The sequence below is a fragment of the Delphinus delphis genome, chromosome 10 (genome assembly GCF_949987515.2).
Source record: "Delphinus delphis chromosome 10, mDelDel1.2, whole genome shotgun sequence".
Taxonomy (NCBI): domain Eukaryota; kingdom Metazoa; phylum Chordata; class Mammalia; order Artiodactyla; family Delphinidae; genus Delphinus; species Delphinus delphis.
Window position 1 is genome coordinate 101,734,441 of NC_082692.2, and position 22,673 is coordinate 101,757,113.

The following is a 22,673-nucleotide window of genomic DNA, read 5'->3' on the forward strand; positions in this document are numbered from 1 at the left end:
ATCTCTGAGTTCAGAAATTCTGCAGCGTGTGTCTGGCAGCTGCGCTGAGAACGCATGTATGTTCCTCTCCGCGCCCCCCAACCTCACCTCAGGGGCCGGGGCCCTGGGACTGAGGCTCCACGTGGGGTTGTGGGGTGTGGTTCCCAGGGACCATGGCTACTTGCGTCTGGGGCGGAGGCCAGGCAGGCTGCAGCTGCAGGACCAGCTGTCTGGAGTCAATGGCATCAGTCCGAGAGTGGTGTGGGGGTGGGGGGTGTGGGGGGTCATGATATTCGCATCCCACACGTGCCGGTGCCGCTGCCGTGCGCAGCTGTCCACCCCGTATTCCTTTGCATTCTTGTCCTTGCGGTACCGCATCCCCATGTTGCAGGGGAGCAAACTGAGGTTGAGCCTTCTGTTGTCAGCACCAAGGCTCTGTGGTGTGAGTGCCTGCTGTATACAGTCCCTGCTCTAGGCACTGGGAACACAGCAGTGAGCAAAACTCAGAGTCTTTGTACTCCTGGGGCCACAGGCTGGCGGGGACACGGTAGTCGGCATGCTCTGCTGGCTGGGCCTCCTCCATCGCCAGCAGAGAGAGCCTGAGGAGTCTCTCCGTCCGTTAGGACTTGTCCAGTGCCACCCTTCCCGTTGGGATGTCCGTGGCCACCTCTTCTGCATGTTCCTACGTCCTGCATCTCTTCTCATTGGAAGTCCCTCCGTGTAGCCAGTCTAAATCTTCCAGATATAGAGAAGCCTGCTTGGGCCCTTTTGTGGTCAGAGCTGGTGATGAGCAGCTGCTCCTTGGTCTCCGCCGGGCCAGGTGCCCTGGAGATTAAGCCCTACTCAGGCCCAGCCCGCAGCTCACCCTCAGGCCTCCGAGCAGGTGGGGCCCATTTGCTGCGGAGTGCCTGGGGGAGGGCGGGAGAGGATCAGCGCAGCCCTGGCCTGTGGTGGCTTAGCAGGGTGCTCCTTGGGCTGGCCAGCTTGCCCCCAGCCCAGAGTCCTTCCGGGAGGGCCATCTCCCCGTCTCTAAACACAGAGACGACTCAGCAGGCTCCAGAGGCCTCGGGACACCCCCAGCGTGTAACAGGTCCAAGGCAACCTGTCCCGGCACGGCCGCGCCCCCCGGCCAACAGCATGCCTGGCACCTGTCCTGGGTGCTCTGCTCTTCGAGCCTCTCCCACGCTACCTTTCCACATGGGCACATAGAGGCAGGGAATCCAGGGACATGACCAGAGCATTATAAGGCGAGCCCAGAGTAGAACCCACACGATCTGATGGAGGCCTGCGGAGGGTCCCTGCCAGCCCTGCCGCCATCCTTGGGCTTTCGCTCAAGGAAGTCGGACTCTGAGCTGGTTGTGCTAATATTTACACAGCTTTGGTTCCGAAACACGGACAGGACTGCCGGCTGCACAGTCAAACAGCGTGATGACTAGACAAATAGGTCCTTCTGGAAGAGTATGGACAGGGCTCCAGGCGCTCAGTATACACGTGTGCGCGTGTGCGGGTGTTATCTGGCTGGGCTCTGGAACGTGCCATCGTGGTTTGCTGGGAGAATCCGTGGGTCCAGGGCGGCTCAGGGCGTCAGGAAAGAAGGGCTTGGGGAGGCGGACAGCCGTTATTCCAAACCCCAGCTCAGCTCTGTGAGTTTATGCAAGTTTCCACACCCTGCGAACCTCTGTTTCCCCATCTGTGACAGGGAGTGGTGCTGCTGGCTCACGGAGGGGCCCGAGGCCCTCCCAGCGGGCGGCTAAAAGCCCTCGCTGCGCTGGCTGCCCCGTCCTCGGTCAGACGCACAGTCGGCCCAGGTCAGCTCTAGGTGCTTCCCACCACCAGGGACCCATTGGATTTTCTTCCTTCCTCTTTTGTAAATTTCCTCTGCATTATGATGACGTGTGGAATATCCGCCCAGTAAGCACGGAGGCAAGGCGACAGCACAGGGCTGATGGGTCTGGACCCAGCCAGGAGAGAGTCCTGTGGAGATAGCCCGGGTGCCCCGGAACTGTGTGTTCCTGGGGGGCGGGGGGAGGGTGTGCAAAGGCTGTTGAGCGTGATTTATCATTTGTTCTCAAAAAGCAAATCGTAACGAGTTTAAAGGCCATTACAGCTCTTGAAGAAATCGTCGGTGTGGCCTTAGAGAATCTGGCTGTTCCTGCTGCGTGAGGGGAAAGTGGTGGCAGTCGTGGTGGAGGACGTGGCGTGGTAACTGCTGCTCGTCTGCCTGCTGTGCCTGCACTTGGGTTGGGCGTGTGCCCCCGAGCCCCCGGCTGTGCTTCGTGCTCGGCCGTCGCGGCGAGCAGTGCACCCGTGGATGTACACGCTCTCCGGCCCGGAGGGCACTGTGTTCTCTGGAGAGACGTGTGCAGCCCCGGGGCAGCCACGTCACACTTCCTGTGTTCCTTTATTCACTCACCAAGCACCTGCTCTGCCAGGCCCTGGGCTCGATGTAGGGGAACCAGACTACTCGTGTGAAGCCGTGAGCCCCGGGGCCTGGACCTCGGGGTTGCACAGAACCCTGACTCTTCCAAGCTGCGTGGCTTCAGATATATTGCCTCCCCTGTCTGAGCCTGGATTTTCTCATCTGTGAGGTGGGACCCCAAAGTACATTGTGGGGCCTGTGCAGCTTTGCCTGGTGACTGAGGACCCCTGGTACATGCCCAACAAGGAACGGCAGCCCTCGGCCCATCATTACGTATCCTCAGTGCTTTCCTTCTTGCTGGTTTCTGGAGTCTGCATGGGGCGCTGGGCCTGGTCCTAGTTGCTCTGACTTTAATAGCTTTTAATGCCTTATTCGTACATGGCTGTGGTTTCTCTGCTCCTTGATGGAAAGGACTGTTCTTTCCATTTCATTTCCTTGGTTTGCAGTTTCCTAACACGAAGACAGTTTCATGTGAACTTAAGGCCCAGGTGTAGAACCATGGCCAGAGTCCCCTCCCTCTTTGTATAGATGGGGAAACTATGACGACATTGTTTTTTCCTCTTTGTTCAAAGGTTGGTATAATAATAATGACAGCAGCGGTTGCCATTTGGTGAACTCTGTACGAAGTACTTAGTTCTCAAAGCAGTTTATGAGAAAGAGCTTCTGCTGGGCCCATTTTTCAGTTGGGGGAAGGTTACATGCCTTGCCCAGGGTCACCAGCCAGTAATCCCGAGAGCTGAGCTTTGAACTCCGTCTGCCTGGCTCTGAGGTCTGCACTCCTCACAGCCAGGCTCTGCTCCCTCTCGGACTAAATAATCTTCAGCAAAATATGTCACATCGCAAGTAGAACCTTTTGCACCTTTCCCAAACCACAGAACAGGAGTCTAGTATCCCCTGCTGTGAGGATTCCCAGAGTGTCCCCAAACGTGCCAGCTATAGGCAGGTTGATGACATCTCTCTCCATTCTCCTAATGTCTTGACAGACCCCAGAGCTACTTCCCCAGACACTCCAGCAGGATGCTGGAGGATGCCCTTGGTCCCAAGTACTTGACGCATTTTGAGGGTAGCACGCTTACCCCCAGGCCAGTCTCAGTGTGGCACGGGGTCTCAGGGACAATAGCCAACTTCCCCTGCCTTGCTGAGGGACCCGTGCGAACATAGCTGGCCTGTGCATGGTGAGGAAGCCCAAAGGCCTTTGACGTCATGAGGGGACACACATGCATGTGGGCTGTTGAATTCCATCCCATGGGAGGAGAGGAGGACCATTAAAAAAACTGGAAAATATGAAAGAGTCCCAGCTGGGAGGCAGCCTCCTCGTCTGGGTTTCCTGAAACGGCTGTGGTCCAGGCAGGGTCCGTGTCTGTCTGCCACTGTGTGCACTTTCTTCCCGATGCCTGAAGATGGAAGATGGAAGCAAACAGTGTTTGCTTTTCTGTCTCTGGCTGGGAGGCTCGGTGGTGTGAGAACTGGATGCAGTCGTCCGAGTGAAACATGGTGCCTTACTGTGTTATAGAAAGAGCTCAGTAAGTATCAGTTATGGTCATTGTCAGTGTTATTATTTATCCTGATTATTATCCTGATTATTCCAGAGAGAGGAGGCGTCCCTGGGAGCCCTGGCGTCAGGCATCATGTCACGTCCCCTTTCTGGGCCTCGGTTTCCACCTCTGTGAAGACCGCGGGACCCCTGTGGTCATTTGCTGAGGGAGGACGTTTGGTCCAGCGGTTGGGGGGCAGATACTGTAGCCTGTGACCCTGCCCTGGGCCTCACACTCTCTGTGATCCTGGGAATGTTCTTTAGCCTTTCTGTGCCTTGGTTTCCCCATTTGCAAAAGGTGAGTGACAGTAAGAGCTCACTACATGAGTTGATCCACGTAATCGTGTCATGTAAACACCTGGTAGACGGTAGCTTCTCACTTTTTCAGAGTTGAGGGGTTCCACGGCGCTGTTCCTCGAGAGGAATGGATGGCCCCTCTTTTTGACTGCAGGCAGGGCCAAGGCTGCTCGTGGTGCACGGCGGCGGTGACTGGAGGACCCAGATCGCAGCCTTGGTGAAGGGCGACACGCCCCGTGGGCTTGTGTGTGTGCTCCTAGCCTCTGCTTACAGCTGAGGATTGAAACCTCCCACGGAGGATGGACAGTGGAGTGTTTTGCCCAGAGACTGGGAAACGTGCAGCTGGGCACCTGCAAGGAAGGGGAAGGGCTTGGCTGGGTTTGGTGGGTCTGGAGTTGGCACAGGTCTGATCCAGACTGGAATGGGCCACAGAATAAAAATGGTAATATCTGACATTCGGGTGGCCTTTGAATCTTACACACACTTATCCTATTTGAACCTCCCAAGAGCCTTGTGAAGTATTATTCCCATTTTATGGACAAGGAAACTGAGGCGAGAAAATGAAAACATATTCAAGTTTTGTACGATGTAGATTTGGTCTTCAGGTTAAAGTATACCTTTCCCCCTCCCTGACCTTACTGTGGCGAGGGCTTGGGCTTTCAAGAATGGAGGATGAGGCAGAGGCAGGAAGGGGCGGGGGGCAGACAGGAATGTGTGGGACCCCCCCCACCCCAGGCCAAACAGCAGCACTGGGTTCTCCCAGCAGCCACGTGTGGAGAGCACAGAGTCCACATCGCAGTGGGTGCGGAACCCTTGCAGCTCTGGCTAGTGACCTGGCATCTCATAAACATGTTTGCTGGCCCGTGAGGTCACCCGCGAGGCCACCCGGCGTGAGAAGGGCCCTCCGGGTCCCCTGACAGTGTCAGGACGGCTCCCCCGCGGAGGGGCTGGTGGCAGTTGTTCAGGAACTGCCGGCTGCTCCCGGGTTCTTATGAATCGGTCTTATTTCCCCGTGTAGACCCTGGACAGGCCCCAGGGTAGCTCAGTGCCGTGCTGGGGCCGGAGAGGAAGTGATTGGGAAACGGCTCTTTCCTCTGCCGCGAGGAGGGCGAGGTGCGGCCCTGCAGATGCGGCTTCTCTGTTCCCTCCGGCCTTGACTTTCTCAAAGCCATAAATCAAATGTGCAGGGTTTGGGCTTTTTCCCCCATGCAGTAAAAATGGCAGAATGGCCCAGGAAGATGCTAGGCCTTGATGTGGACGGCAGATTCTTGGCACTATTTTAAACTCGTTCTTATGGAAAACTCCAAACATATCCAAAGTAGAGAGAATGGCCGAATGGTTCCCATGGGCAGTTTTACTTCCTTGCCTCCGGATTATTCTGAGGCAAGTCCCAGACATTTTGCTGATTTTAAATCAAGGACCTGTCGTGCGGTCAGCCTCACGTCTGGCAGTGGAGATGTTGTGTGGCTGGGGTGGGTCCCTGGGGCACATCCGCGTTCCTCCAATGGCCCTTGGCTGTGGTGGCCCAGCCTGGGAACCCAGAGCCTGGCCCGGTTTCCCGGCCTTGAGACCCGAGTGACGCCAGCCCCCGGGGGAGGCCAGGCCTGCGAGGCCCCTCCGTCAGGTCGTCGGGTGGGATGCCCAAGGCACTGGCCTTCACCCCGCAGGCCCCCAGGCAGGACTGGGCTCCCTGCCCAGTGTCCCCACGGGGCCCTGCCTGCTGCCCCAGGGCTGCCCTCGCCCGGTGGTGGGGTAGCAGTGGCCCCTGTCCCCCCACACAGTAGCCTCTCATCTTGGCTGGCCTCTGGGTGGCCTGACACGTGGCCCCCAAGTGCTTGTTCCTCTGGCTTAAGAGACATCCACATGTACCACTGCAGCTCCTTCCAAGCCCTCGTGGCCAGCCCCTCTCCCACCCGGGCCTCTACCAGGCCCTCGTCCCTCCTCTGTGTCCTGCGGCTTCTACCCTGGCTCCTTACGGCCTCCCCTCCCCAGATCTCCCCGCCCGACCCTGGCTCGGGCTCCGGATAGAAGGCTGGAGTCATCCTGACACCCACCCCCCCTCACCGCCCTGCATTGTGTCTCAGCCTGGCACACGGTGGGTGCTCAGGAAATATGAGTTGGTCTGGTCCTTAGGAACATGTTAACATATCCCTGTCACCGCCCCGGCGTCTGACACAGTGCTGGGCACACAGAGGGTGCGCAACCAGATTCAGTTAAAAAGCCACAGTATGCCCAAGTCCCACCCCACTCCTGCTCTGAACCGGTGCCCACCCAGTCAGCGCACCCCGCACTCTGCTCAGGCGGGAGCTGGTCTTGGGTCACATGGTCTGACGCCGGGTTCTGAGCAAAGGCCTCTCCTTAAGGTCTCTTCCCACTGCCACCCACCCACCGCCTTCCAGCCACCCGGTCCCTGTGGCGCCGTGGGACGCAGCCCCCAGCACGTCCTGATTCTCAGGCCCCAGGTGAGGACTTGGGTGCGTTACCACGTGGCCCTCACAGCAGCCCTGTGAGCTGGACAACACCCCCATCTTATGGCTAAGGAACTGAGGCACAGAGAGGCCTAGTCACTTGCCCGAGGTCGCGCAACTCCTGCTTGCCAGGTGCCAGACAGGGGAGGGCTGTGTGCCGCTGTTACAGGAGGTTGAGGGGCAGCATCCTTCCCCAGGCCCTCGCTGTTCCGGCTCCGGCTGCCGCGTGTGGGTGGGGGCCTGTCGGCGGTGCTGCACGTCCAGGTCCTGAGAGGCAGGAGGGGGTCGGGGGGCAGGCAAGGGGGGTGGGCTCCCCCTCCCAAGGAAGGGATTGCAGGGGTGCGGGTGTGAAACACGGTGGCCCATCGGCCGGCGGCCCGGTGCCTTGGTTGGCCTCCCCCCTTCTCCCCTCCCCCACTCACTCAGTTACATTACCTCTGTGTCTCAGTTTCTCTGTCGACTAAATGGGTAGGTGATAGAGCACTTGCCTCTACCTTTAGCTCCGAGCGTGAGCCCTCAGTGACCTGCGGCCCCTGGGTGATAGCGCGGTGTCCACGCGTTCCCGACTGTGACAGAGGTGCCGCTCTGGTGGAGGTGTTGATGGGGGTACGACTGTGCACGTGTCGGGGCGGGTGTATGGGAACCCTGTACTCGACGCTTCATTTTGCTGAGAACCTAAAACTACTCTAGAGAGTAAACATCTATTACGGAAAAAGTTGTTGGATGGTTAGTCAGTTCCCTGTGAGATGCTCAGCACGCTGGGGGGTGTGGCTGTCACCTGCTGCTGTGCAGTGATTCCTGTCACTGTCAGTTCCTTCCTTCCTTCACTCATCCTAGGATGTGCTGGCCCTGAGGACACAGACGCACAACGTGTGTGCCCGTCCCAGGGTCAGCTCACTATCAGGCAGGGCGTCCGGGGGCCTCTTATGGGCTGTGCCCCCTCCGTCATGGGCGCCCAGTGCCCCGGGAAGGGCATGGACAGTGCCACAGCCTGGAGCACAAGGGGAGGGGTGGGCAGGGCCCCGTGGGAGCGGGCATGGGCACTGCCCCAGGGAGTCGGACCGTGACAAAGATTTTAGGTCGGCAAGGACTTGGATGATTTGCAATTTGGAAAGTGCTTTCTCGCAGCGGAGGGAGCGAGAACAGCTTGGTGGCCCGCTGTCTAGGGTGGGACTGGACAGCTGGGCCGAGAGCATCCCGGGCTCCGAGAGGGCCCTGCACCGGGCCCTGGCCGACAGGGTGGGCTGCAGATGGGAGGCCTGCATGCCGGATGTCCCCTCTCTGCCCGGTCGCTCCCCCGAGCCACCTCCCCAGCTGGTGCCTCCTGCCTGCCCTGCCAGGAGGGGGGTGGGTAGGGTCCCTGGGGCCCGGCCCAGCCCAGTCTGCTGGAGCCTGCCACAGAGAACTGCTTTATTTAAGTCCATGTTGCGCGTATGGAAATAACTAGAGGCCTCTGTATTTAATTTGGCTCAGCTGGGAAGATTTTTGGCTGTGTGCATGCATGTGTGTGTGTGTGTGTGTGTGTGTGTGTGTGTGTGTGTGTGTGTTTGGAAAAATCTTTCTGAGTGCACCCAGGGACTGGAAGCCCCAGTCATCCTCATGCAGTCAAACGGTCAAAACCGACCAGGACCGCCCTGGCTCAGGCCGGGATGCGTGTCTGGCAGAGGGCAGGCTGTAGGAAGTGGCCAAGAAGAAAATACACACGGGGCAGAGGTGATGCTGCGTGCACGAGATCCCGGTGAGGGGAACGGTTTTGTCAACTTTCAGGTAACCTGTGGGTGGAGTGAAAGGATGAAGCTCTGTGCGTTGCACCAAGGTGTTCCTGGTTCCCGAGCAGGGAGTCCTTAGGTTGGTGCTGGACTGGAGACCACGTTTCCCACATCTCTCTCCGGCCTCAGCAAACCCGGCAAAGGCTCTTGGCCAAGCCCTTGTCCGTCCCGTGTGCAGAGCAGAAATACCCCGCGCGCTCACACGGGGGCTTGCAGTTGGCAAAGCCTGTGCTCACTTGATTCCCCCTTGCCTGCTGGGTAGCGGGCAGGAGTGATACCCATTGCTAAGATGAGCCAGCGGAAGCCTGGAGAGGTGAGGTCACCTGCCCGGGGTCACTCAGCCCGGCAGTGGGGCAGCTGGAGCTCGACCTGGTCTGACCTCCTCCCAGAGCCGCCCTACACTCCCTGTGGGCGCTTCCCGAGCTGCAGGGCACCGTTCCTTTCACAGACGGGTGAAGGGGGCTGCTGAGGGTGGGCCAACCCCAGGACGTCACCTGGGCATCCAGGTTTGGATGAGCGCTTTTTAAGTTATATCCTAGCCGCGTGACATTGAGGAAGGAGGACGTCTGATGGGTTGAAGTTTGGTGGCCGTGACAGCTGTGTGGTTGTGGATTGTCAGCCACGTGGACCCACTGCGGTGGGTCTTGCAAAAATCAAACGCTCAGAGGGTGCGACAGAGTGGAAGGCCTGGGCGTTCCCACCGCTGTGCGGAGCTGTGGGAATTCTGGAACCCTGCCCCTCGGGACTTGGTGTTCTAAATCAGGTTCCTTGGGAACAGCAGATACCGGAGCTGCAGATCTGACTTTTCTGCTCTTTGAGTTGTGAATGTTGGTCCTTTGCAAGCATGGCAAGCAAATGCAGATGCTCTGAAAGGAAGGCGGTGTGAGGGAGAGGAGCAGGCCAGGTGTGGGCAGGCTATAGGGAGTGGTGAGGACTGTGGCGGTGGGAGAACGCCTGCCCTCTGATGGGTGTGGCTGCCGCCCAGCTCCGTCTGATTGTTACCAAGCTGGAATATGGGCCCATGTGGCCTGATCCTTAGCTGCCCATCTGGAGCTCTGTGTTGAGACCTCGTGAGCTCCCCTCGCAGAGACCCTTGTCTCCCAGAGAGCTCTGCCCCTCAGGTGCCCATGTGAGGAGTGGCAGGGTGGGTGCCAGGCCTCCCAGCCAGCCGTCCTGGGGGTGAGGCGCAGGGTCCCAGATGGCTGGGCCTCACCCTTCCCTCGGTCCTCGCCCAGATGGCGCTGGGGAGAATAAAAGGCTTTTTCCAGCCTTTCTCTGGAAAGGCTGCCCGTCCTGCGTTTGGCTGCAGGACTGTCATTAGAGGCCCCATTTCCCTTGGTTTAGGCCTGTCCCCTGGCTTGGTGCTCTGGTCCCTGGGATGTGGGTTGAGATCCTCGGGCAGGTTGGGGTCCCCTGGGACTGCGGGTGATGCCACGTGAGCAGCCCCTCGCCAAGCAGAGGCCGTGGCTGGGCTGGATTGGGGGTTGCCTGTGTCGGCCCTCACCCCTTCCCCACGACCCTGCCTCCACCCGAGCCTGTGGCTTCCCCGCCAGCTGGATTCCAGCCCAGGTAAACGCGCACGTTTGCCGCCTGTGGAGGGGTCCCTGTGCCTGCCTCCCGTGAGGCCCCATCGGGGCCGGCCAGCAGGCCTCCCAGGGCTGGGGAGGTGGGCGCGGGCAGAGGTGGCCTGCACGCGGCCCCTGTTCCTTTGAGCCTCGAGGTTTGGGGAGCGGCGTTCTGGGTGCAGGACACACGTCTCTGCCTCAGAGAAACTCGCCTGAGTCTGCGGCCGTTTGGTGCTGCCGAGGCCGGGCGGCAGGGCCAGGGAGCAGGCGTGGGCGCAGGTCCAGAGTCCCAGGCCCCGTCACGGCTGTGGGTGTGTCGGGGGAGTCGGATGAGTCTGCCCCCCGCCCCAGGCATCGGTGCCCCCGCTTGTAAGTGAGGGAGGAGTAAGCCCGGCTGCGGGCTTGCTGGGCCTGACTGAGGCGGCCCCAGTGAAATGCCTGGCCAAGGGGCTGAGGGCGCCGCCCAAAGGTCTTACAGGGAAAGTTAGGGGCACGCGGCCCCTGGTCCAGGAGTAGCTAAGAGAGGGCACAGGTGTGGGAGGGGAGGCTGGGAGGTTCGCCTGATGCCCAGCTCTGGATCCTGATCATCCAGTGGGCCTCATCCTTCTCATCTCTGTGTTAGTTGAGTGAATAAGCGAACGAACGAGGGATGCTACTTCCCAGATTCACTGGGGCCCCTTAGCCGCTGGTGGCATCGCTCGTGTAGCATCGCTCATTCGCTCATTCACTCATTCAGCAAATGCTCACTGAGCTCCCCGAGCCCTGTTGTCAGCCCTGGGGGCCTGAACAAGGGGCCAGCAGCATGCAGCCCCCACCCAGCTTTCCAAGGCAGAGACACAGGATGCAGGAGAAAAGGCAGTCAGATAACCAGCCTGCTCGATGCAGTGGAGACAGTGGAGGTGGGGGAAGGTGGGGCTGGTAGCTGCAGAACCCCTTTCCCTTCCCTGTTGCCAGGGTGGCCTTTATGCCCTGCATTTGCCGTGCCCTGAGCCCCATGGGATGGCCTTCGCTGGATCTGACTGCAGGCTGTTGGTGCTGACCTCTGACCCTCCGTCCTCCCCCCCCACCCCACCCCCCGGCTATTTTAATGGGAGTGACTCACGATGAGCTGCCGGGAGGTCCAGCCCGGGCTCCGGCAGGCAGGCGGGTAGACAGCCGTTCTTTATGTTTAGGAGTCAGGCCTGCGCCAGGGATGTTGGAGCCGCCACCTCCCCAGGGCCGGAAGAGCGACTTGGAAGTATGTTCACAGGGCGAGGGCCTGGCTGCGCAGCGGACTTCTGTTCCTTCCCTCTGGCTGTGCGCTGGTGACAACAGGCCTGTCTGAGGAAGGGCGCTGCCCCGCCCCCTGGAGGGTTCCTGTCCAGTTAGGCTCGGCATTGGTTGTCTGTAGGGCTCCTGCCCGGCAACGGGTCCCCGACTCCATACCCCCGAGGGGGCGGCCTCGCTCCTGCCCTGCAAGTGGGAAACTGAGGCTTGGGGAGGGTGGCTGGACCCCGGGGTGTGGGCCACCCGCCCATACTCTTGCCGACTCCCGTCGGGACACCGTAGAGTGGTGAGTGCCCTGCAGGGCCGTGTGGGCACTCAGGACCTGGGGTGGGGAGTGCCATGCGGTGGCCCCCACGCCCCACAGTTCGGGTGTCCCAACACCGCCCCTCTCCTGATGCGCTCGCGTCCTGAGGAGACCCCGCTCCTGCCCAAGGCCCATCTCGCCAGCAGCATCTGACAAACAGGGAGATGCTGAATGTTGGCGCAGTTAGCAGGGCTCTAAAAATAGCCTCCCACTCTGAGAAGTTCATTGTTCTGAGTCCTATATTTTTATACGTATATAAAAACCACTTCTGGAGGCCTTGGTGCCAGTAGAGCCAGTCTGCAGCCCGGGAGGCGGGAGGCGGAGCTGAGCTGGACCTCATCCCCGGCAGCGCAGGCCTCGGGGCAGGGGAGCGGATGCTTTGCGGCCACAGCCCTCTCCCCGGAGGTGATGGGGCAGTCGGGCCAGCGACCTGTCCGCCCTCGTCAGGGAGGACGGTGGCTGGGCGGCTTGGGAGGGGCTGTTCCAGGCTCAGGGGCCATCCGAGGGGTCTGCGGGTCACAGAGGCCAAGAGGCGTGGGGGTGGAGACCCAGGGCCAGTGTCAGGGCTGCAGGCCCTCCCTGCAGCTGGACACAGGGTCGGAGTGAACCCCATTTCTCTTGCTTTGGTCTAATTCAGACCTCGGGCTCCCGAAACTGGCCCTGCCCGAGTCCCAGCTAGCTGGGGGTCGGGGGCAGCCCACTGACCACCCCGCCCCGGCCCTTCGGAGAAGCAAGGCAGGGGAGAGGTCCTACCGGGCTGCTGGGTCCTACCTGCTGGGGCCCTCTCCTCTGGTGCTCCTCCAGGGCCCTTTCCTGTACTGTTCAGGTGTGCCCAGGTCCCTGCCGGCTGGCACACCACAGGCCTTCCCTGGAGCGCCAACCCTTCAGCCACCGCCCATCCCCTCCTCTCACCCACCCGTCCTCCTTCTGCCCCAGCTCCCTCCCTCCCTCCCCTCCGGGCCCTCTCAGCCCCATCCTTAGCCTCCCCAGCTTCTCGGTGACCTCTGGCTCATCACTGTCCCTGGGACCAGCCCTTTCCCCCATCCCGTCGTCAAGGCCTGCTTGTGCCCCGAAGGGTCACCGCAGGGGAAGGATGGGGGGAGGCGGAGGCAGTGACTCAGGGGCTGAGGGGCCTGTGCTCCACAGTTAGCGTTCCCTTTCTAGGGTGCCACTGCCATCCGTCCCACCCCAGGTAAACCCTAGACCCTCCCTTGGCCTTGCCCCGACCCTGCGGTCCACTGCACCCTCCCTGACAAGCCTTGCAAGGTCCTGAACACTCTGGCTCCTGCTGCCCCGTGTGTGTCCTGCCAGACTGAGCTTTCCCATCCCTTGTGCACACAGTGGACCCCGACCTCCGCTGCTTAGCCTCCACACACACAGTGTCCTGAGCCGGGAAGAGCCCTCCCCCGCCACCCGCTGCTCCGCCTGGGGTCCTGGCAGAGGGTTTGTGCCTTCCAGGAAGCTTCCCGCCTCGGGCGCCTGATGCACCCCCATCACTGTTCCTAACGCCATCCGTCGTCATTGTCCGTGTCCCCCCGCGTCGCTGGCCCTGACCTGGGTGTGTCATATAGTTGGCTTCAGTTCACGGAATGAAGTGACCAGCCTGGGGGAGGGGGTTGCACGGGGGCTCCTGGGGGAGGACAGACCTTCCCACGGGCGGCTGCTTTGGGGTCTACATTGCGGTCCCCACGCAGCCCAGCTGCCCCATCCATGGTTTGGTGAATGAGACTTTTCAGGTCCAGAGAAAACCTTGAGAGAGATTAAAACCGGTGAGGTTTTAAAATCACCAGTCTTTTTTTAAAACAACAAAATCCTGTAGTAAGTTATCTTATTAGCTATGTGGCTATGTTTAAAGCCTCAGTAAGGGAGCTGGTCAGGCCAAATCCTTAGGCTTCGGCCTGCAGACGCCATGTCCCTTGGGGGCCCTGGAGGGGACTGAGCCGTCAGGCCGCTGCTGCAGGGCCCTGGCTGGACTGTTTTACTGTTGGGAACCTGAGGTCAGGCCAGGGGAAGTCGCCCCTTCGGGGGATTTGGGCCCGTGGCTGCGGCTCTGTGCCCTCGGCACCTGCGGGGCAGGCAGGCAGGCAGGCGTCCACCACGAGGCAGGCGGCCGGCGGGGGCCCAGGGCACTGCAGGTGGCTGCCTCTGAGCTCAGCGATGGAGGCCACGCAGGAATGCGATCTCTTCTGATTTTATCTAAGAAAAGCCAGAAATTCGGGTGAGTGAACACTCCTGGTACCTAGTTCTCACCTGAGAAAGAAAAAGAAGATGGTGGCCACTGCTCTGTGTGCAAACAGAGCCACGTGAGCTGGACTCAGGCCCTCCGCCTCAGGTGTGCACCTTGCCCGTGGGTGGGCTTGCAGAGCCAGGGCTGTGGGGCGGCGGGAGGGGAGGGGTGTGGCCGGGTCTCTCCTGCTGAGCCCCCGTTTCCTCTGTGTCTGACGGGGGGCTTGGCTTGGTAGTCAGGATTCCAAACAGGCCACAGGTCACAACCAGCGGGGCTCTTTTTGAAGTCCCGTTTCAGGGGCCGCACTGCTGGCTGACCCTTTGAATTCTCGGGATCTCCAGACTTGGGTGGGAATCGGCTGCCGACTCTCTGAAGGGAATCTAGGGACCAGCCCGGTTTGGGGGCCACGTGCCCCAGGCCCTCTGCAGTTATCTCGTGTCTGTCACCTGGGCACCACCTCGCGAGGGAGGGGTGTCAGTGTCCAGCCAGAGGGTCCTTGTCCCTTTTGAGCCCAAAAGTTAGGGGCGGGGAGGTAGAAAAGCTTCCAGCTTTCCTTTAAAAACCTATTTCTAGACAGTTCTGAGTCATGTTTGCGTGGATTTTCTGCATTGAAATTGGCACTTTGGGTGTGTTTTGGGTCTCAGTGGCTCCGTATCCCGCCATCCCCACCCAGGATCTGAAACCTTATCTGAGGGTTGGGTCCAGCCAACCCGGCTGAGACAGCTTGTTGTAAGTTGGTGCCCACCCGGGCTCAGGTCCCGCTCCCACAGACCTTGCGGTCCACGTGGCAGACAGAGCAGCCCTCGGGAGTCTGGGTTTCTTTAAAAAGGCTTCCTTGGCTTGGTAGGGGTAGTTCAGAGTGTGTGCATCTCCTGTGTGCCAGGTGCTGTTCTGAGGCCTAGATTTCACGGGACAGACATTCCCACAGATGGTGGCAAGGCGGTGGCATACCACTGTAGAGAGGTGCAGCAGGGGGAGATTGGAGGTGGGCTGGGGTCCTCGCTGAGACTCGGGCAGCCTTTGAGCAGAGACCTGAAGAGGTGAGGGAGTGAGCCAGGTGGACGTCTGGGAAAAGACACCAGCAGAGGGAAAGCACGTGCAAAGGCCCTGCAGTTCGAGTGTCAGGAATGTGGAGGAACAGCCAGCAGACCAGCAGGGTGGGGGTGGGATGGCCAAGGGGGCATGGAGGAAGGGTAGCAGGGGGACAGCCGGTCCTGCAGAGCCTTCTGGGTCACTGTGAGGCCTTGGCTCTAAGCCCCATGAGGGACAGCAGAGGAGGGACCTGGTCCGAGTTGTGTTTTAACAGATCCCAGCTGCTGAATGAAGGGGTGAGAGGGGTCGGATGAGCCTGCTGGAGAGGCTGTGGCCATAAGGCAGGAAGAGGTGAGGCCTGCGCAGACCGGGCTAGTGGGGGGGAGGCCAAGCAGTCAGGTGCTGGCTCTGTTTTGAAGGTGGAGCGGCCCAATTTGCTGACAGACGGGGAGTTGGGTGTGAGAAAAAGAGAATTGCCAAGAGCGGCCGTCAGATTTTTGGCCTGAGCAGCTGGAAGGATGGAGTTGCTATCGGCTGAGATGGGGCGACTGCAGGGGCGGGTGGGGGCCACGCAGGAGCTCAGCGGAGCCTGTGTTCCAGGGGTCTGCTGGGCAGCAAAGAGGGTGCGCCTGGGGCTGGACACGCGTTTATTCAGTTCCTTTGTGATCACTGTAGAGCCTCATTAAAGCAAGTGTAGGAACTGGGTAAAAGCAGGAACTCTCCTGATTCTCCTGCGCCTGCCAAGCCCTAGGGCCGCCTCCAGATTGTCCAGAAAGCTCGTCGCCTCCCTCGTTTTGGATATGGGGCTCCTCGTTAAGCAGCCAAAAGGGACCTTGGATGTTTAGGTGGGCGTTGAGGTGGATGTGGCTCCCGCCTCCCCCCAGCCCCTCTGTCTGAGGCCTCGGCGGGGTCTGGAGGCCCTGCGTGCTCCCCGTGGACTTGCGGGCCCGGCCCTCCATCCACCCTCCCCAGATTTCCACCAGCCCTGCAGCCCTCCTGAGGTCCTTCTAGGTCACACTGACCCAACCTGCCCACCAGGGGAGGTGCCTAGCATTGCCCGGCCTCAGTCTAGGGGGTGCCCAGCTTCTCCTCCCTGGGAGGGAAGGGCTTCGGGGTGTCCGCCGGGATCCATAAGTCCCTTCGGTTGCCAGCTGGGCATCCGTCTTCACTGAGGACCACTTACCAACTGTGGTCCAGGCTGCGAGGCTTTAGTCCTCCCTGGAGATGCTGCCTCCACCCAGACCAGGGAGGAGGGTGGGTGAGCAGCGTAGGTGCGGCCTCCCCGGTCCCCTGGGGAAGCCCTCTGCCCCCGTCTTCCTGGCACACCAGCTCTTTGTCCCTTTACACACTCACTTCTCCCTTCACATCCACCCCGTGTCCTTGTATGCTGTTCCTCGGGGCCAGGCATGTGTCAGTGGGAAAGACTGGGAGAATGACCTGCTCTTGCATCCTGACTCTGCTTCAAGCTCTGCGTCCTTGGGCGAGCCCTGAACCCTGAATCTCCATTTTCCCGTCAGCGGAGGGGGGAGAGCCGTGCCTTCTCCACAGGGCCACGGCAGGGACTAAATACATGCACTTAGCTTGTGCCAGGGCTCCCACGTGGCACGCTGGGTGGGTGTATGTGGGTGACGACCCACCCCAAGCCACAGCAGTCCCTGAAGACTGGTTTTCCAGACCCTGATGGAAAGCCTGCACTGCCCCGAGGCAGCCCTTCCCCAGTAGCTGAACTGCTAAACGCCTCACCTCCCGAAGCCTCCGGGCTGCCTTCACACTGCCTGTGGCCCCTGAGACCTGCCTGCCCTTGTTGCCCCAGGATGGAGGACACGGCCACCAGTTCCTTGCCCCCTTCCCCTCCCCTCCAGACCGTGCCCTGGTCTGCCTGCGTTCCTCCCCCAGAAGCTAGCGCAGAGCAAGACCGTCCCCTCTGCGTTCTGGGCGACACACCTGTTAACGTGGCCTAGGCAGCAGAGTCACAGGAGCCCAGGGGGAGCTCGCGAGGCCGCGCGTCAGTTGTCTCTGGCCTGGACTCCCTTTCTGGAAATCAGAAACCCTGAACAGAGCCCTGGACGTCTAACCACGGGCAGGCCTGCAGATCGCTCTTCCTCTGTGTGGCGCCGGCCCTCTCGGAAGAGGGTGGCTTTTCCATGCCATGTGACCACAGCTGGCACCATGCAGCCCGGGCTGGCTTATCTCATGACCATGCACGACTCCGAGACCCCCAGGCCCTGAACCCCAGCTCTGCCCCCGGCATGTCAACCGCACACGCTTTCTCTGGGCCGCCAGCTGGCAGGTGCACCCGCCTGGGGTCAGGTCCCCTGCATGGGTGACCTTGGCCCAGTGACTCAGCTCCACCAGCCCCACGTTCCTCATCTACAGAAGGGACAGTGGCCTAGCACCCACCCACCCCCACCGCCTCGGTCCCCAGGGATGGTGGTTGGGTTACAGGCCACGTAGGTTAAACACCCAACACAGCTCCTGTACCCAGCAGGTTTACAGAGGAGAGTTGCTGCTGTATAACCCAAACGTGTGTGTGTGTGTGTGTGTGTGTGTGTTTCACTCAGAAGTCATAGAAGCACAGGGCATACGTCTGTCGGCTCTGAGGCCAGGCTACCTGGGTTCTGATTTCACTCGTGAGCTGTGTGACCTCAGGATGGGCCCAACCTCTCTGTGCCTATGGGGTGTGTTGGGCGGTCAAGAGGACTAAATGAGCTTCACGTACAGCTTAGAACACCACTGACTATGCAGACGTTAGTATTATTTCTGTCATCAGCATCATCAGTGTTGGGGGTGAGCAGCGGGTTCCTGCTTCTGCCCCAAGCCTCCTCTAACATCTTTCTTAAGAAAAGTCATTCATGACCTCACAGGCCATAATTAGACATCCGTGGCTCAAGAGGCCGAGGGCCCCCTGCCCTGACTCTCCCCAGCTAGAGTCAGGATGTGGCGTCTCGGCTGTGGGGCCTGGGCCCCTTTCTAGGACCCTCCTGCCTTCCCCTGGGAGCCCCCTCACCCGCCTCCGTGGCTCAGTGCTGCAGGGGGTGTCCGCAGAAGGAGGGGCCCTATAGCAGGCAGGGTAGGTGACCCTTCTAACTGCTGGCACGTGCAGGCAAGGCCCTGTCAGTCAGAGAATAACTGGAGACAGCAATCAGAAAGCGCTTTTATGAGCCGAGCAACTTTTAAGGACTTTTCCTGTACCGACTCTGTAAAGCCTCACAGCAGGCATGTGAAGTTGGCTGTCTAATCGCCCCCATTTTACAGGAAAGGAAACTGAGGCACGGAAGGATTCTTGCCTGTGGTCACACAGCTGGTGAGCAGTGGAGCCAGAATTCCAGCCCAGACGTCTGGCTAGGAGGCGGCGGCCAGGAGCCCGTCCAGCCCCTCACTTGGCAGAGAGGAGGCGGAGAGGCTTCAAATGTGTCCTCTGTTCTTATGTGGTTTCCGTCATCCCAGGGCTGTCGGAAGCTCCGGGCGCTGTGATCCAGCCATTTCCCCACGTAAACATAACACAGACCAGCCTCTAGTGCAAGAAGACATGTTTGGAAAACTGGAGAAGGGGAGGAGGAGCCTGGGGTAACTCGGCGACGCAGAGCTCGGCGTCCCCAGGCTGGTGTGGGTAGGGCCGGGCCACTGTGGCCGCCTCTGTGTGCAGCTCCCCTACACATACAGCCCCCTCCTGCTCTGTAGCCTCGGGGCCCCGTTGTGCATGTGCGGAGCTTGGCCTCTCGGGAAGGAGCCAGTCTTGGGTCGCGGTCTTTGCCGGAGGCTGAGGCTTTCAGGGACTGAGCCCTCACAGAGCAGAACTCCCAGTGGGGTGGATGGACCCCACACACACTCGCCCAGGTGATCTCCACGGTGACCAGGAGTGCGGGAGCGGGGGCCGCAGCAGGCGGGGGTGGCCTCGTAGAGGAAGTGGGACTTGAGCTGATACCTGGGTGTGGCCTCAGAGGCCAAGAAATCAAGTGAAGGGCAGCGGGGTGCAGATGGATGGCGGCTTCTAGCCAGTGCAGGAGTCCTTCAGCCACACCTCTGACAGGTGTCTGACCTGCCGCAGCTTGCACACCTCCGGTGACGGGGAGCTCATCACCTCCAGAGCAGCCCTGACCACATGAGAGCATTTTTTCTCGAGCAGGGCGATGCAGATCACAGTTCTGTCTGCAGCAGGATCTGCTCTGTCCTCTGCCTGTCAGCCCGTCAGAGGCTTGACCGCAGACCTCATATCCCCTCTGGCCTCTGCTCTCCTGGCTACACGGTCTCAGCCCTTGGTGGGAGGTCGCCTTGTGCTGTAATTGGGGTTGGCAGACGGGGCCTCTCTCGCCCCAGCTGGCGTCCATCGTGGTCTGTGGTGCGCCGTGCTGGCAGCCGTGCAGAAGGGAGTCTGTGATGGATTAGCGATGTCTGTCCTGGGCTGGCGGGAGAAGGTGGGAGCAAAAGCGCCCAGGCTTGAGAACCCATCTGGGGCTCAGACGGTCTTCCGCTGTGATCCGATACCTGTCATGGACGGTAGGGCTGGGTCTGCTTCTGGCTTTTTACTCGTTCTTGTTAGTGGCTGGCTTCTCGGCTTGTATTAAACTCAGGTCAGCCAAAAAGGTCCCCCAGTCTTTTTCATAAGAACAGCCATCAAGCTAAACCTTCCCCCATCTTGACGTTGTTTCCAGTATATTGATATATAATTAATTTAAATCAATCCCTTGTTGACAGGCATTTAGATTATTTCCAAGTTTTTATAATTAGAAACAACACTGCGGTGGAATTCCTTGTACTCGCCTCTTTGCGTATTGGTCTTATTTCCTTCGCGTGGATCTCCAGAAAAGGGATTGCTGGATCAGGAGCGTTTTCTCAGAGTGCTGGCACCAGCCTTAACTGTCATGGAACGTCCCAGAAACTCTAAACTGTCAGGGAATGGCAGGGACTTGGGAAGGCGCCTGCCCATTCCTAGATTTACACATGGCCCAGGAGTCTGTGCGTGATCACGAATTCCAATGTGCAGCTGAGGACCGACTCGGGGGTGTCCGGTCCTGGCTGATGGACAAAGGCTTTGGGAGAAGCTTCCCCAAGAGAGAAGGAGGACCTGGGTGGCGAGAGGTGGAGCTCCCGTCCGTCGAGCGCGGTGGTGAGGAAGAGGCGTGCAGGGCAGGCTGGGAGCCGGGCCAGAGATCTGTGTCCCTGGGGCAGCCTGCAGTGGGCATCCTGCTGTGGGGTGCCTCTTCTGCTCAGGGGACAGACCCTTCTCCCCCAGGAAGGAGCTGGGGGCAGAGGCGAGTGCTAACCAGGACAGAGGGGCTTCGAGCCCTGAGCTCCAGGATGTGGGTAAATGTCTCCATGGGTTCAGGTCAAGCATCTGCAGGACTGAAGGTCAATGACCAGGTCTAGCTGCTGCCCTGAAATATTTAGAGCAGCGTGTCCTGAGAGCATCTGTTGCTGCCCGTGCTTGTCATCAGCAGGCGTTTCACGTCAGACGTTGTCCTTGTGTTCACCAGAGGTTTGGCTCTGGTTAAGGAGACTCTCTCGGTGTCTAATACTATGTCGCTTGTGTTTGGGACCATGAAGGAGTGATGTTCTCTGGCTCAAGATGGGTTCTTACACTACGTGCTCTGCTCGCTTTTGTCCACTCATTTCTTGGAGGACAGTGAGTCATACTGGTTGCAGTAGGATGGCCTGGCCATTTCTTATCGGGATGGTTTGAAGTTTGGATTTGGGGCGTGCAAGGGCTGCCACATTGCACAGCTCAAGGGACCCCATTCACGTAGATTCGGCAGGACTTGGTGACAGATGGAATGGGGTGAGGCCCCATTCCATCTGTCCCCAAGCGGAGTTTGGCCGTCGGGGAGGGACTAACTTGGTGACTCAGCTCGGGACTCTGGCTCCGTCACTGCATGGTGATGGGCGACCGTCACCGGTTAGGTTTGGGGCAGGTGGGATGTACCGGCGGGGGTGATGTAAGAAGCCACATTCCGGGACCGGCAGGTGGCTGGCCTGGGAAGTGCCTGCACTCACTCAGCAGGTGTCGCTGGGCCCCGTTAGTCTGGCACATGTGTCAGCATTTGGGGGGCGTCAGCCAGCAACGCAGAAAAATGACCCACGTCCTCACAGGGCTCCGATACTGATGTGGGGGGCAGCCGGCAAAGGAAAGACAGGAAGAATACATCACACTATACTGCGTGCTGGTGGGCAGACCACTGAGTGTGGGACTAGGGGTGCTGGGGAGAGGGCTGTGTGGTTTTAACTTGGGCGAGTAGTGGGGGCCTCATTGGAAGGTGGCACTGAGTAAAGACCCAAGGGAGGTGAAGGTGTGGTGCGTGCTGAGATCCGGGGAACGGCGTTCCAGGCAGACGGAACAGCCAGGGCAAAGGCCCTGAGGCCTGCCTGGCCCCTTGGAGAAGGGAGGAAGGAAGCCAGTGAGGCTGGAATAGAACGAGCAGGCGGAAGAGGGACCGGCGTGCAGTCAGCCGAGGTCAGGCCTGAAGGGCACTGCAAGGAGGACGGTGTCTTCCCAGTGGGACGGGGAGCAGGGAGGCCCTCGATGTGGCTCCCGTCTGGTCAGGATTGCTCTGACTGCCGTGGGGAGAAGAGAGGCGGGGGCGTGAGTGATAATCCCGGGAGCCGCGGTGGCGGTGGCCTGGAACACCTGCTGACAAGTGGGCAGGCAGGGGTGTTTCAAAGGTCGGGCTCACAGGGGAGAGGCTGCAGGTGACTGTCAGCCCCTTCTCTTGGCCTGGAAGGAGGCCTGGCCCTCTCCGCCAGGCACCTTCTGAAACCTGCTGGCTTAAGACGGTCGGGAGCCAGGTCATGGGCAGAGCAGGAACCCCGGGCTGGCACAGCCCCAGAAAGCCCTTGCATCCCCCCAAGCACCTCCATCCCCATCCGATCCCGAGTGTGCCCCTCCTGCTGGGGCCCAGCCTCCACACGGAGGGACTCCGCACAGATGTCCTGTCCATGAGCTCAGGCGGGCGGCCAGGCCTGGCCCCTCCGCAGGGCAGAGCATGGCCGTGGGTCAGGGGCAGTCCCCTGCCTGTCCTTCCTCAGCTCCCTCTGCCCCATACCGGCCCAGCCCGGCCCACTGCGGGGGGATAGGGGGACGGCCTTTCACCTGTTGACACCTGTTCACGTCGCTCCGTGATCAGGTGAGCGCGGGCGGGGTAGGGGTAAGGGGCCAAGCCCCTTCCCTGTGAGGGTGGACACCCCCTTTGTCGGGGGGTGTCGGGCGCTGGGGGAGAGTCCAGGCCCCCAGCAGGAGGGGCCCGTGAGGCACGGAGGGACTTTCCGCTCGGACCTGCACGGAACCCGCCCTGTCTCCGTGGCCTCTGCAGACTCAGGGCTCAGAGGCGATTTAAAATCCTGGCGAGCTGAGCCCCGGCTGCTTCTCCTCAAGGACACGGTTCTGTTTGCTGTCACCCTCTTGCTGGGAAAGACAGAAGGGGCTCTGACAGAAGTGCTTGCAGGGGAGGCGTGGCGCAGGCTGGGGCCCCCGCGGGCACCTCCGGGGCGTCCATCGCCTCTGGGGCCCGTGGGCTCCTTCACTCTCCCCTCCAGCTGTCCGTCCCGGGTGGTGGGCCTTATCAGGAGAACGGGAGAGTCTGCAGTGCTGCCCGTCCCTGTCCCCGTCCACCAGCCCACACAGGCCCACGAGGCCCCGAGGAAGCTGCTGCCGGGTGACCACGCGCGGCCAAGGAGGGTCTCAAGTGGTGGTGGGCCTGAGGCACCGAAGGCGGCCCACCTGGGTCACGGACAGGGGCCAGGCCTTGCGATGAGCGTGAGCCCTTGACTCACAGCCACATTGAGGCCAGGCACCCAGGACTCTTCCCCGTGGAAGGACCCT

General features: G+C 60.4%; 1 protein-coding gene across 5 annotated transcripts in view; it reads left to right on the plus strand.

Moving 5' to 3' along the window:
* Positions 1–22,673, plus strand: part of IQSEC1 (IQ motif and Sec7 domain ArfGEF 1) — a 106,509-nt gene that overhangs the window by 39,994 nt on the left and 43,842 nt on the right. The gene's annotated exons all lie outside the window — the stretch shown is intronic.